Below are 12,513 nucleotides of genomic sequence, written 5' to 3'. Positions count from 1 at the left end.
TGGTTTGTTCTCAGGGGTCCGGGACTGGCAAGGGTCTGGGCTGCTGCCTTGCCTGCCCCCACCACCCTCTATAGGCAACTTGTGATGGGACAAAGAAAAGGGTCTCTGGTGTAGGGAGAGACGCTTTGCCTCTTCCTAATAGGGCCTAATGAGCAAGGGGCCGCCTACGGTTATTCTTGCCACAGGTCTTGCATACTTGGTGAGAGGCTTAGAAAGCCAGATCTCAAAATCCTAACCTAATCCCCTTAATAATATCCCAAGCAGCTGAATCCAACTTAAAACTTATGTGACTGACATTTTTCTTGCTATTATGGAGGTGCAAATGTTCTCCAGACCAGCCCACGGGGCCCCCAGGCTTAAGCCAATTGACTGAAAGCGCACAAAAAAAAAATTGCTTCTTAGACCTTTTCACTGAGCACAACGTGGCAGTTGGCACCGTGTTCCATTACAACAGAGCTCTGCTTTCACTCAACGGGTTATTCATGTTGTTCTGCTAAATAGATTCACAGGGACAAAAGTTGATAGTATTTTATAGAAAGATAACTTTTCCAACAGTTTTGTTGGCATATAAGTCATGTATCATACAATTCAGTGGTTTAGACATATTTTAAAAGAATTGTGTAGGCGTCACCACAATGAGTTTTAGAATATTTTCTTCATTCTGGTACCCGTTATTATTAACTCCCCATAGCCCCCAGTCTCCCCTGCCACAACCGGAAGGAGCTATTAATCTAATTGCTGTTTCTATAGATCACCTATCCCGGATTTCATATACAGAAAATCCTACAAAACAAAATAAACACCAAAAAACCTCAATTCAAAAGCAAGTCGACAATAATAGAAACTAAAACGAATAAAGTCATTTAATGTCAGGATACACCATTAGAGAACCATTCTTCAAAGACTCAAAGACAAGGCTAGCCCGCACTCAACACCATCATGTTGGCTGTTTTTTGTCATTTATGCAGACCCAGAGTTTGAGGGCCCTGCAACGGTATGTGCTTCTGTGGGAAGCTGACAGAGTAGTAGCTACATTTGACAGTGTCTCCTTCCTGTGGGCAGGGGGCAAATGAAGCAAATGGTGCAGGAGCGAGACAAGGCAAGACAGGACCTGGAGAAGGCTGAGAAGAGGAACCTGGAGTTTGTGACAGAGATGGATGACTGCCACTCTGCCATGGAACAGCTCACGGAACGCAGGATCAAGTAGGTGCCACCGAGACAGCTTCTGGGTCAGAGCCTGGCACAGTAGCCCTCTAGAATCACAGCAGCTGTCCCCAATCTGGTCCCTACACCCTGGCCAGAGGGTGGGTGAAGGACAAATAGCTGCTACCCAAGTGGCAGTGCTATAGTTCTGGTTCATTGAAGGCCTTACTTGAGCCAGTAGAAACCAGAAAATGTGACTTTTTGTTTTGTACCATCAGTCAGGGGCCTCCAGAGTAACACGGTCAGTATGATAGATGGGTGTTCATATGGGTGGAAACATGGAGGGATACACGTGATTCATTTATTTTAGAAAACTGCCTCCTGGTTGTGAGGCTTGGCAATTCTAAAATCCATCGGTCAGATGGCAGGTTGGAGACTGTCTGCAGGATGGCTATGGTCTTAAAACATCCTTCTCCTTCCAGAAACCTTAACGTCTTCTCGGAAAACCTTCAACTTATTGCATAACCCCCCCCCCACACACACACACACACACATCATGGATCATGACCTGTTTTACTGAGGACTGACAGGCTTAAATGCTAATCATATGTAATGCCCTCATAGCAATACTAAGCCAATATGTTAATAAGCAGTGGGGCCCCATGGCCTACCCAACGGCACACATGAAATTAGCTATCACAAGACTCCTTGAAAGATGAGGGTACAATAGAAGCATCAACTGAACTCTGGGTGGGGCTGGTGCAGTATGCACTGGCTTCTCATTCTATATGCCTATGGGCTGCAGACATTCGTCTCTACCCTACCTCTACTCTCTTTGCTCAATCCGTTGGACCTGCCCTCAGCTCAAGGAAGACCTTTAACTATTGTTTGTGCTTGTGATGGGTGTTATGTAAGATATTTTTTGCAAACAGCTTCAGGAGTTCAGCAGGTAGCACTCAACACAGTGAAGGTACCCCAACACCTCAGTCTTACCTCTCATCACCCTTCATACTGAACAGTCTTAGGGGGAACTCTGTATGGTATGTTTGGTGATGGCTTCAAGGCCAGAGAAAAGGATGTAAGAAAACCTAGCCACATATATATCCACACTGCATCAGGGAGAAGGTTTTTTTCACCCCTATTGAGAGAAAAGTCTTGGCCAGAGGTGGCTAAACTCAGCTAGTGATTCACCTTCCTGAATCCTTTGTTTACTGAAGGTGCTCTGCTGGAAACAGCTGAGGCTACATGAAATGATCTTCTACATTTCTCTTTCTCTCATACTGGCTCATGCCAGAAGTCAGAACACTGGCTGCCTGCTCCCTGGTCTGTCTTCCTTCACTGGTGGGCAAGATGTCTGTGGGGCATGCCCTTTTAGAATCCTGCTTCCTTGCCCCTAGCCCCTTGCCCTTTGGGTAAGCTGAGTCCTTTGGTCTCCTCATCTCTAACCTGAGAATGGTAATGAGCCCTGTCTAGCATGGAGGGATGACCAACACAATATGTCGAGCTTCCTAATTCTGATGACTGTGCATAGGCCCAATCATGTGCCTCAGGAAACAGAGAGAGTGAGAGAGACGTCATAAATGATGCAGAGTCCTGGCGTGGTGAAAAGGTTGGCCCCTTGGCACCTTGCCTCTGTGTGGGGTCATGTTCTCCTGGAAGGACCAGCAGTGAATGTGGTGTCCAGTGTCTGGTCCCTGCCTTCAGAACACTCATACTTTCCATCAAACAGGCGGCTATAAAGTCTAAAACTGTCAGTAGATATACAATCTTCCAGAAGGCCAGGCCATGTGTGACACTGGGGAGGTAGTTTAAGGAGGTGTCCCAAAAGGTACCCTCAGTCTCTCCTTTGTGGGTATTGTAGACACCTGGAGCAGGGATACTGTGGACAATTGGCCCTGCTTCGCTCAGAGTTGGAGATGGAACAAGAGCTGCTCTGGCAGCAGACCAGCATGCAGAGGGCTAGGCTGGAGGAGGACCTTGAAGCCCTGCGCAGGGAGGAAGCCTGCTTGCAAGAGAGGCTATCATTGGTGCTAAAGGTATGAGGGTGCTATACAAAGAAAATGCATGTGCACAAAGCTGGGAGTACATAAAGCTTGATTTTCTCCTCACAACTGTGTTCCCTGACAATTGCCCCAGCCAGCTCTAGGGTAGTATAGCTACTTCGTGGCTATTGCCTGCAGCTCTGAGCTGGTAGATAGGGGCCAGGGAAGGTCTGCAACAGCATCTGGCACCCCTGCATCCCCAGAGACCAGGAACATATTGTGGCTTTAGCAAAAAAAAAAAAAGCCAGGACCTGAAGCTCACCTAGCAGGAGCCCCACTGTATTTCCAGGAGCTGAGAGGTTCATGGGTGTGTGCCACCCAGTCCTTACCACAGCCGGCACTTGATCCCCAGGGATTACTTCTCAGGAGAGACAGGAAGGCCCTGAATCCCTGTCTTAGTTGTGAGGCCTCTGGGGAGAGGATGGCATAGCAGGTGAGGCAGAAGTAGCTGAGCTGACTGTCTCGGTGGACTTTCTTCCCAGTCCTTTTTGCACTCCAGCCTGCCTGCCTTCTCCGTTTTCATCTTGGCTCCTTTTTTCTCTCCCTTTCTACCTGTCCTCCCTCCCTTGATGTCTGTCTCCCTTACTCCAGCTCCTGGCTTTTCAACCCTGCGGAGCACTCAGCAGAGCCTTACCTCTTAGTTATACACTGTGTCTCAGAAGTAATTCCACATCCTTCTGATTCGTCATTGCAGCTTTCAAGTGTCTGTAAACACTGGACTTTTCCCTGACTGGATATATGGACTGCATTGATGTTATTTCAGATCTCTTATTTAGAAGTACACCCTGAAATCATTTGTCTCTAATCTTCTTTCCTAGCTTATTGCTGTTGAGCTCTTGAAGTGGGAGAAGTAGCGGCAGTGGGAAAGCACTGGGCACTTCAGTGTCTGCATGTCTGGCTTAGGAGCTGGTCTACTAAAGAAATGTTATGGGGGCCACCACGCACCTCCTCTGGCTACACACAGAAGAGGAGACTCCAACACCAACCCAATGCCAATTGGCACAGGGCAGAAGTTAAAGATGCCTCCCCCCACCATCTTTATGCTATTCTAACGCCAACCATCCCTAACCTTCCCATAACACTCTTCTTAGCTAGATTCGGTCATTTATTTCAGTGACCACATACAATTCACAGACAATATTCACAATTATCGAGTTAATCAGGGAAATGTTAATGATACAGGTCTTTTGTCTACAATACCATGCTGATAACCACCTCTTTCTCTGGTCCCAGGCCTCTCAGTTGCATAGTCCCTTGGCTTCTGCTTTGTTCCATGGGCCAGGAAGCCTACCACTCTGCCTCGTGGTCTCAGTGTTGCTCCTTGCTCTGTCTCATGTGCTCAGTGCCAGGGCTTCTGCTGCCTCCACGACTTACGGCATGGATCTCACATGTGCCCCACTGATGGCTCTTATTTCTTGATGGACACAGGATTCTCTCTCTCTGCTACTGAGATGCCGTGCAAGGGCATCACTGTCCGACCCATCTATGAGTGTTTCACATACCCGATTTGCCTAGTCCCACCCAATTATTTGAGGAGTGTTACAAAGATATGGATAGAAGAGCCCTTTGGATCATTTCACTTCACCCCGGGCTACCTTTTGGCTCTTCTAGACATTGCTCCTTTAATACATGAAGAATTGCCTCCTGCCCACTGACATCTAGGATTTGTTTTCACAGTCGTGGTGACCCTGTTAACAGTCACTCGTACTTCAGTCATATCATCAAACCAGCATCTTCTCCTCGCCTCCTTTTACCTGAGCCCATGGTGAAAAGAGGACACTCTTCAATGGGGACTTTCCCTTGACTTGTTCTTTTTCTTTTCTTTTTCATATTGATACTAATACACCCATAAAAACTGGTAAACCAGCTACTTCATTACCACTCCCTATTTTAGATATCCCATTGCTAAATTGTCAATCCCTAACAACCAGTCCTCTGAGGAGACAAGCAAATTTTTGATCAGAAGAATCTTTATTTATGATTTAAACTTTGAGCATCTGTTTCCATAAATATAATCCAATCCAGGGAAAGCCATCAAATTAGAGCAATGTATGCCAGATCATAGTGTCAACATTTATCTTGTCATTCATTTGGGTTCTGGTCAACTCAGCCCTAAAATCCAAGGTAGATCAAATAGGTACCAGTATCAAGCTTGGGAGTTCACACACACCTCCCTGTACTTTAGATTAACTGGCCAATTCATATATTCTCATCAACCCTAACTCCCCATGGCCTAGGTCCTGATCATCAGCTTTATAATTCACAACTCATGAAATCTCCCAATGTCTTCCCCTCTTCACTCACATTTTCAAACTTCAGACCAGCCAGCCCCTCTCTCTCATCTCTAGCTTCTGGGGCCAGATCAGCAGGTGCCAATAGAACATGCCAAAATGCAGGCTGTGTCATCAGTGCGGCAGTTCCACCACTCCCACCCAAGTGGACCCAAGTGTCAGCACAGTGAGCGTACTAGGCTGCCGCCAGCTCCCTTAACTTCAGTCTGTCAGGAGCCATTCTCTGAGAGGAACACACTTCTCCCTGCTAAGATGACTCTAAAGGCAGGCAGCTCAAAATTCAAAAGGCCAAACCGATTTTTCTCCTACTCATTCTTTCAGTTGTTCTGGGTGGATCTGCATGTCTTTGCAAATAAGTGCAAAAATACTGGTAGCAAAGGTTCTGGGTGAGGCTTCCATCCACACTGGTGAGAGCTTTCACTGCTCTCTCCAAACCAAACCAAACCAAACTCACTGCAGTTAAGTCAATTCTGACTCTCATTCAGCCTATAGGGCAGGGGGTAGAGTTGCCCTTGTGGGTTTCTAAGATTGTAACTCTTTACAGGAATAGAAAGCCACATCTTTCTCCCATGAAGTGTCTTGTGGTTTGAACTGCTGAACTTGCAGTTAGAAGCCCAGTGCGTAACTACTACACCAACAGGCCTCCAATACTCTACTTGGACTTAAAACAAAAACCCATTTCTTCAGGGAAAATTCCTAACTCCCCTTTTAACAAATCCAATAAGAATAGGCTGAATGTGAACATACAAGCTCTCTGTAATCATAAAACTGAGTATTTGTTTCTATCGCACATGATACCTATTTATAACACTAGTCAGGAGAAACCTCTATCCAACAGTCAGCTAAACACATAAACCCAAATACATCATCCTTTTAAAAACACTCAGTTCAATGTTCTTTTCTCCACCCAGATTATCCCATTCGTATGTCTACGGACTTGGGCCTCTGTTAGGGTACATCCAGGAAACCCTGGCCTTCTTATTAACTGTTTTGTTTAACCAGCCTGGTATTTCCTTCAGGCCACTCCAGAGCACTTTCACGCCCTTGACATCTCTTACATTTCTTTCAAGCACTGCCATTGTTTTAGGTAGGTACCATCATGTAGGTTTCGACCTTATGCATCTATGCCAGGTTCTGCAATATCCTCACAGTTTTTCCCGTTGAGCCTCCTGTTGCAGCCATGGTACCAATCGATCGCATCGAGAGCCTTCCTCTTTTTCACTGTCCCTTTGCTTTATCAGACATAATGTCTTCCCCAGGGGCTGGTCTTTCCTGACATGTCCAAAGTGTGCCCATCTTAGACTCTTAAGGTGCACTATAGCTGTATTTCTTCCAAGACAGATCATTTTGTCCTTTCAGCAGTCCATAGTAAGAATAACCAAAGGAATAATCTAAGAATCAAAATTTTCACTTCCCTTACCCTGACCTTTCTTTTGTAAAACCCCATGCTTTCATGAGCCTGGAGCCATTGCAGTTAATTCCACTCTTGACACCAACTGATGAAATGCCGTACGTCTGACCTCCTAGCTACACGAAGGGGGAGATTCCAATGCCACACCAGCCCAAGCTAATTGCCACAAGGCAGAATGCCTTGACCCTCTATCCTTTTTTTACCCTTATCTGATACCAACATCCCTCAGTTGGCACGCTACCTCTCTGTTGGGTTCAATAATGTATTGCAACGTCTTCAAAAAAAACTTACAGGCAATGTTCATGGTTATAGAATTGCTTAAGGAAGCTAACCAGTTACAGAACGTTAAGGAAACAGGTTTTTTGGTCTGCATTGCCTCTTCTCACCCACGATGGTAGGCATCTCTTTCTTAGTGTTGCACCTCTGCCCTCTACCTCATGAGCTTAGCACTGCTCCTTTGCTTTGTCTTCTGTTCTCAGTGCCTTGGCCTCTGATACTTCTGGTGCCTCCACTACTTCAGGCAAGGATCTTACATGTGCTCACTCCTGGTGTTTCCATCTTGATTAACATGGAATGTTTCTGTCTGCAACTGTTATCATTCACTCTTATATACACAGTGCAATGGGAAAACCAACAAATTCCCTCAGTTAGCATTTCACATACCCTATTTGCTTGATATGGCCCCAAAATTTGGTGGGAGTTACAAAGACATGAATAGAAAAGCCATTCCAAGTAATTTCACTTCAACACAGCTGCCCTCACACCCTCCACCACTACAGGAACTCTTTCAAGGAAAAGCAGCTTGCCTCCCTGTAACACCTCTCCCTTATGGAAAGGTGAGAAAGTTACCATTGCGTCATTGCTTGCGTTATATAGCTATTAAACCACTGGCCTGAATCTTTTAGGAAAACAGTCGATTGCAGAAGGAGATCTTTGAAGTTGTGGAAAAGTAGTCAGATTCAGAGAAGCTGGTGCTGAAACTGCAGAATGACCTTGAGTTTGTGCTGAAGGACAATGCAAGTGCTTCTGCTTATTCTGAGTCTTTCAACTAGAATCATGGTCAGTAGTGTGGGCCATGTCTTGAAAATGATACTTGGGTGATAGAACTTTGGTTTTTTTCCTTACAAAAATCCTGTAATGGAGAGAAATCTATATAATATCTTTTTCTTTCCCCTTTTCATGACAAGTCACTGTGACCTAGTGCTACCCCGCGTAGTATGGCCTCTGTACTGATAAAGCCAGGACCCACTAATAGTACTTGGGATTAGCCAGAGAGGCCAAAGGAGCACTTAGAGCCTGGTGCCATCATATGTCATCTACCCTAAGGACGTTGCTGGGAAGGGAGAAGTTGCACCAGAGACAAGGCAGAAGTGCATCCCAGCCACCACAGGCTCCGGGTCCTAAGAAAACGCTGTTGGTGGCAAGACCTTTTAAACAAGTTTGAAAGTAGGTAGACTGGATGCTTTTTTCTAGAGCTACTGGAAAGTAGAAGTTAGATTCCCAGAAGGAAAGTGAGGAGGTGGCCCCAGGAACCTGGCCCAAGAGGACCTGCCTTACCATTCTCTGTATTGTTGCTTTCTTTCTGGGTCTGACATCAGCTGGAACCAGATGGCACTGCACTCTTCTCTCAAGAACAGTTCATGGCGATCCTGAAGGAGTATGAATTCAAGTGCAGGGTATGTGCCAGGGAAGTTTGGGGGGCTGGGCCGGGGGGGTTCCCTCACCATCCTCAGCTCTACTGCACTCACTCTTTTGACTGCTGTGAGCAGTCACATATTAATCTTGTATTGGGTCTTACATGCCAGCATTTTGGTTGTTGGTACCCAAACCTTCACCTTTGCTCATTCCCATCCTCTTCCCCAACCATTTCTACACTGGGGCAGGGTCAAAGCTTATGGGGAACTTAGGGTTTTCTCTAAAAGCATGACCCTCTGGCTGCATCAGCAGGTCTCTAGACCTCTTGTGCAAAAAAGTCCAAAGAACTCTACTTCTTGTCTCATTGTACCTGCTAAGAGGGTGGTGTTCAACCATTAGAATGGACAGAACTGTAGGTGACCAGTGTCTGTGTAGCTCAACCTAGCTGATGGCTATGAGAGTGGCTGAGGTTTGAGCAGGCCATGTTCAGGCCCTCCTTTTGGAGGTTGAAAGAGGAGACCACTGAGAGTATCTTCTTGAAGAGACCGGGCTTCTACGTTTAGCCTTGATTCTGCTGAAAAGCCTCAAATTTGATGACGTCTACTTGCTGCGTGTGGAAGGTCAACTTGATATCTAAAAGTGGCCTCATGTTATAGCCACAAGAATGTCCCAAGAAACCAGGCCCAGTGCTCCAGACTTGACGGCTGCTATTCTTCTACTGTATATCTTTCTTTAAAAACAAAGTTGTTGTGTGGGTGTTTTTTAATCATTTTATTGGGGGCTCTTACAACTCTTGTTACAATCTATACATCAATTGTATCTGACATATCCGTACATATATTCTGTCTTTCTTTTATAGACATTTACTTTCAATGGAGCCCTTGGGATCAGCTCCTCTTTTTTCCTCTCCCTTCTCCTCCCCCAACCCCAACCCTCGTGGCCCCTTGATACATTGTAGATTGTTAATTATTTTCAAATCTTACTCCGACCGCCATCTCCCTTCCCTTCTAGTTTCTGTTGTTCTCCCCCCTGACTGGGGGTACGGGATTATATGCTATTCATTGCTATTGGTGTCTCCTCTCTCCCCACTTCGCCCCCCTTCCCCCTACCCTTTTGTTGTCTCTATTCCCATTCCTGTTCCTGGTTCCATGTGTCGTGAGTTTTATCTCTTGCCTATGCCTATGCGCATGCTCCCGTCTAGTCTAGATTGGGAAGCGGCACTGAGGTCGTGATAGCGGGGAGTGAGAAGCTGTTGAACTCATTGGAGTACAGTCCTTCATAGTACTGTGCAATTACCCTTTTGATTTTATTAGGGTTCATTGTAGTGTCCCTTGTTTCATTCCTCATCCTTGCTATTGAAATGTGTTCCTTCCTTTCTTTGGTTAGGTTTTCCATGGTCTTTTGATTCTGTTAATCCTTTCAAATAACCAGCTTTTAGCTGCATTTATTTTTTCCATAATTTTCTTGTTTTCCCTTTCATGAATCTCAGCCCTTTTTATTTTTCTTTTGCAATTTGTAGGATTATTCTGCTGACTGCTCTAATTGGTGTAATTTTTGTGTCAGCACATCAATCATACGTCTCTTTCTTTTTCATGTGCTTACATATTACTATCAGACTTTCTCTGATAGCGGACTTTGCTGTCTCAAAGGTTTTGGTAACTGTATTCTCATTGGTTTCTAGAAATTTTCTAATTTCATATCTTTCTGAGCCAGTAACCACTCCTTTTGCAAAAGAGAGTTATTTTTCTTACAATTTTTTCCCTTGTTTTCTTCATCATCCTTCTGTCGATTTTCAGCCTTATGTTATAGTGGTCGGAGAGAGAAGTCGGTATGGTCTCTTTATGTTTGAATTTACACAGATTCAACTTATGTCCCAGCATGTGGTCTATCTTTGAGTATGTGCCATGGGGGGCTTAAAAAGAATATGAGGGTGTTTTTGCATTTTGGTGGAGAGTTCTGAAAATATCTATCAGGTCAAGTCATTTAATCATAATGTTTAGATCTGTTGCCTCCTTGTTAAGCTTCTTTCCTTGTGATCTTTCTCAGAGAATGGTGTATTAAGGTCACCTACTATAATTGTTAGCCTGTGATTTCTTTTATCATCTTTTGGAGTGTTTGATAAATTTTGTGGACGTCGCGTTGAACATGAATATATTTATTATGTTCACTGGTTCTTCATCTACTGTTCCCTTGAACATTATATAGTGCCCCTACCCCTTATGTCTTGTTATGGCTTGTACCTTGGGAACTATTTTTACAATCTGAGGTTAGGATTGCAACCTTTTCTTTTTTTTGAATGGCCGTTTTCTTGGTATATTTTTCTCCAGCCTTTGATTCTCAGCCTATTTTTGTCTGTAATCATAAGATGTGTATCCTATAGGTAGCAGCCCAAGGGGTTGTGTTTTCTAAGTCAGGCTGCTAACCTCTGCCTTTTATTGGCTGAGTTCTGTCCATTGTTATTCAGGGTTATTATATCCAGCTGTGGACTCTGTGATGTCATCTTGTACCTTTTGTGTTGAATGTTTTCCTACCTCCGTTTCTTATCAGTGTGTTGTCCATTTGTGTGTGGTTCATTCTGCCTTTCTTTGCCACTGTTATCTTGGGGGCTCTTTACTCTTTGTTTACATCTGGGTGGAGTTGTTTTATGTGGCAGTCTCTTGTTTTTGTTTGGTGAGTGATGTTTTTCTGCCCATACCGGTTAGATAAGGATCTTTTGTAGGGCTAGTTTCTTTTATCGTAGTCTTTGAGTTTTTCCTGTCTGGGAAGACTCTAACTTCTCCATCTATCTTGATAATTTGGCTGGATAGAGTATTCTTGGGTTTGTGTTATTTTCTTCAATTTCTCCTCTTCACAGTGTCCGCTGATTGGTCTCAACAGACTCTTTTTTGAGTTCCTTTATAGGTAACTGTTTCTATTTTCCCTAGCTGCTCTTATGAGTCTGTCCTTTTCCTCTAAGTTGGATAGAATAGCTGTTATATGCCTTGGTGATTTCTTCTTGGGAATTCAGTCCAGCTGGTGTTATTTTGGCCTCCTGAATAGTTGCCTAGTTTTCATTTATTAATCTGGAGAAGTTTTCCCCTAAGAATTTCTACACTATTTATTATGCCATTGACTCTTTTGTTGTGCCTTGTTCAGGTAGTTCAATTATTCAGATGTTGTTCTTCATAGCATCAAACATGGCTCTCAGCTTTTCTTCAGTTTCTTTGATTATCTTGGCTAACTGCCTTTCCCATTTGCTGAAGTCTGCCTGTTTATCCTCTAGGCCACTGGTGCAATTCTCTGCCTCATCAAGTCTTTTGGAGAAGTCTGTGAATTCACTACTGGATTTGGTTATCTTGTCCCTGAGGTCTTTTATTTCCCTTTGGTGCGTGGCCTTTATCTCCTCTATCATTTCATCCTTTTTTTATATTGCTTCCCTCATATTCTGTATAACTCCAAGCAGAAATCCTGAAGATTGCTTTCTGTTTGCAGATCAATGTCTGCTTCTACTATACATGTCATTATGTTCAGGACTTCTGGCATTGCCTTTTGTTTCTCCTGTTTTTTCATTGAGGTTTTTGTGGCTGGTTGCTGTTTGTGTTGTGTTGTTTTAGAAGAGCCTGGTGCCATTTTTCAGAAAGTCAACAAGCACTGGTCTCCTACTTTGGAAAACTCATTGGAGTGCGTCATTGAACTGCCTGCAGCTAAATGTACTAGGTCAGGCTACCACTTTTTCCTCCTGTGGTTTTACTCCTTACCTAGCCAACCCGTATCCTGTTATTTAGAGGTTACGTTGGATGGTCCTCTCATGGGACTCTGGTTGGGTGATTGTGGACTGGGGAGGATGACACTGCACTGGATGATCTTACAGGAAGCCATGGTGGTGTGGCCCACAGCGGCTTGGAACACCTCAGGGGAAGTGCGGGGGTGCTTCCTGCAGCGGGATAGCCACATAGTGTTGATGGGTGTGCCCACTTTAGTGTAGAGCACTGCAGATAACAGACGGAATTGT

The 12,513-nt window shown here is 44.6% G+C and overlaps 1 pseudogene; it reads left to right on the top strand.

The window, feature by feature from the left end:
* LOC142436427 (ninein-like protein) overlaps positions 1 to 12,513 on the top strand; it is a 97,689-nt pseudogene that overhangs the window by 30,593 nt on the left and 54,583 nt on the right.

The sequence above is a fragment of the Tenrec ecaudatus genome, unplaced genomic scaffold, assembly GCF_050624435.1.
Source record: "Tenrec ecaudatus isolate mTenEca1 unplaced genomic scaffold, mTenEca1.hap1 Scaffold_266, whole genome shotgun sequence".
Classification (NCBI taxonomy): domain Eukaryota; kingdom Metazoa; phylum Chordata; class Mammalia; order Afrosoricida; family Tenrecidae; genus Tenrec; species Tenrec ecaudatus.
Note: the sequence above shows the minus strand (reverse complement) of the source record. Positions and strands in the feature narration are given on the sequence as shown.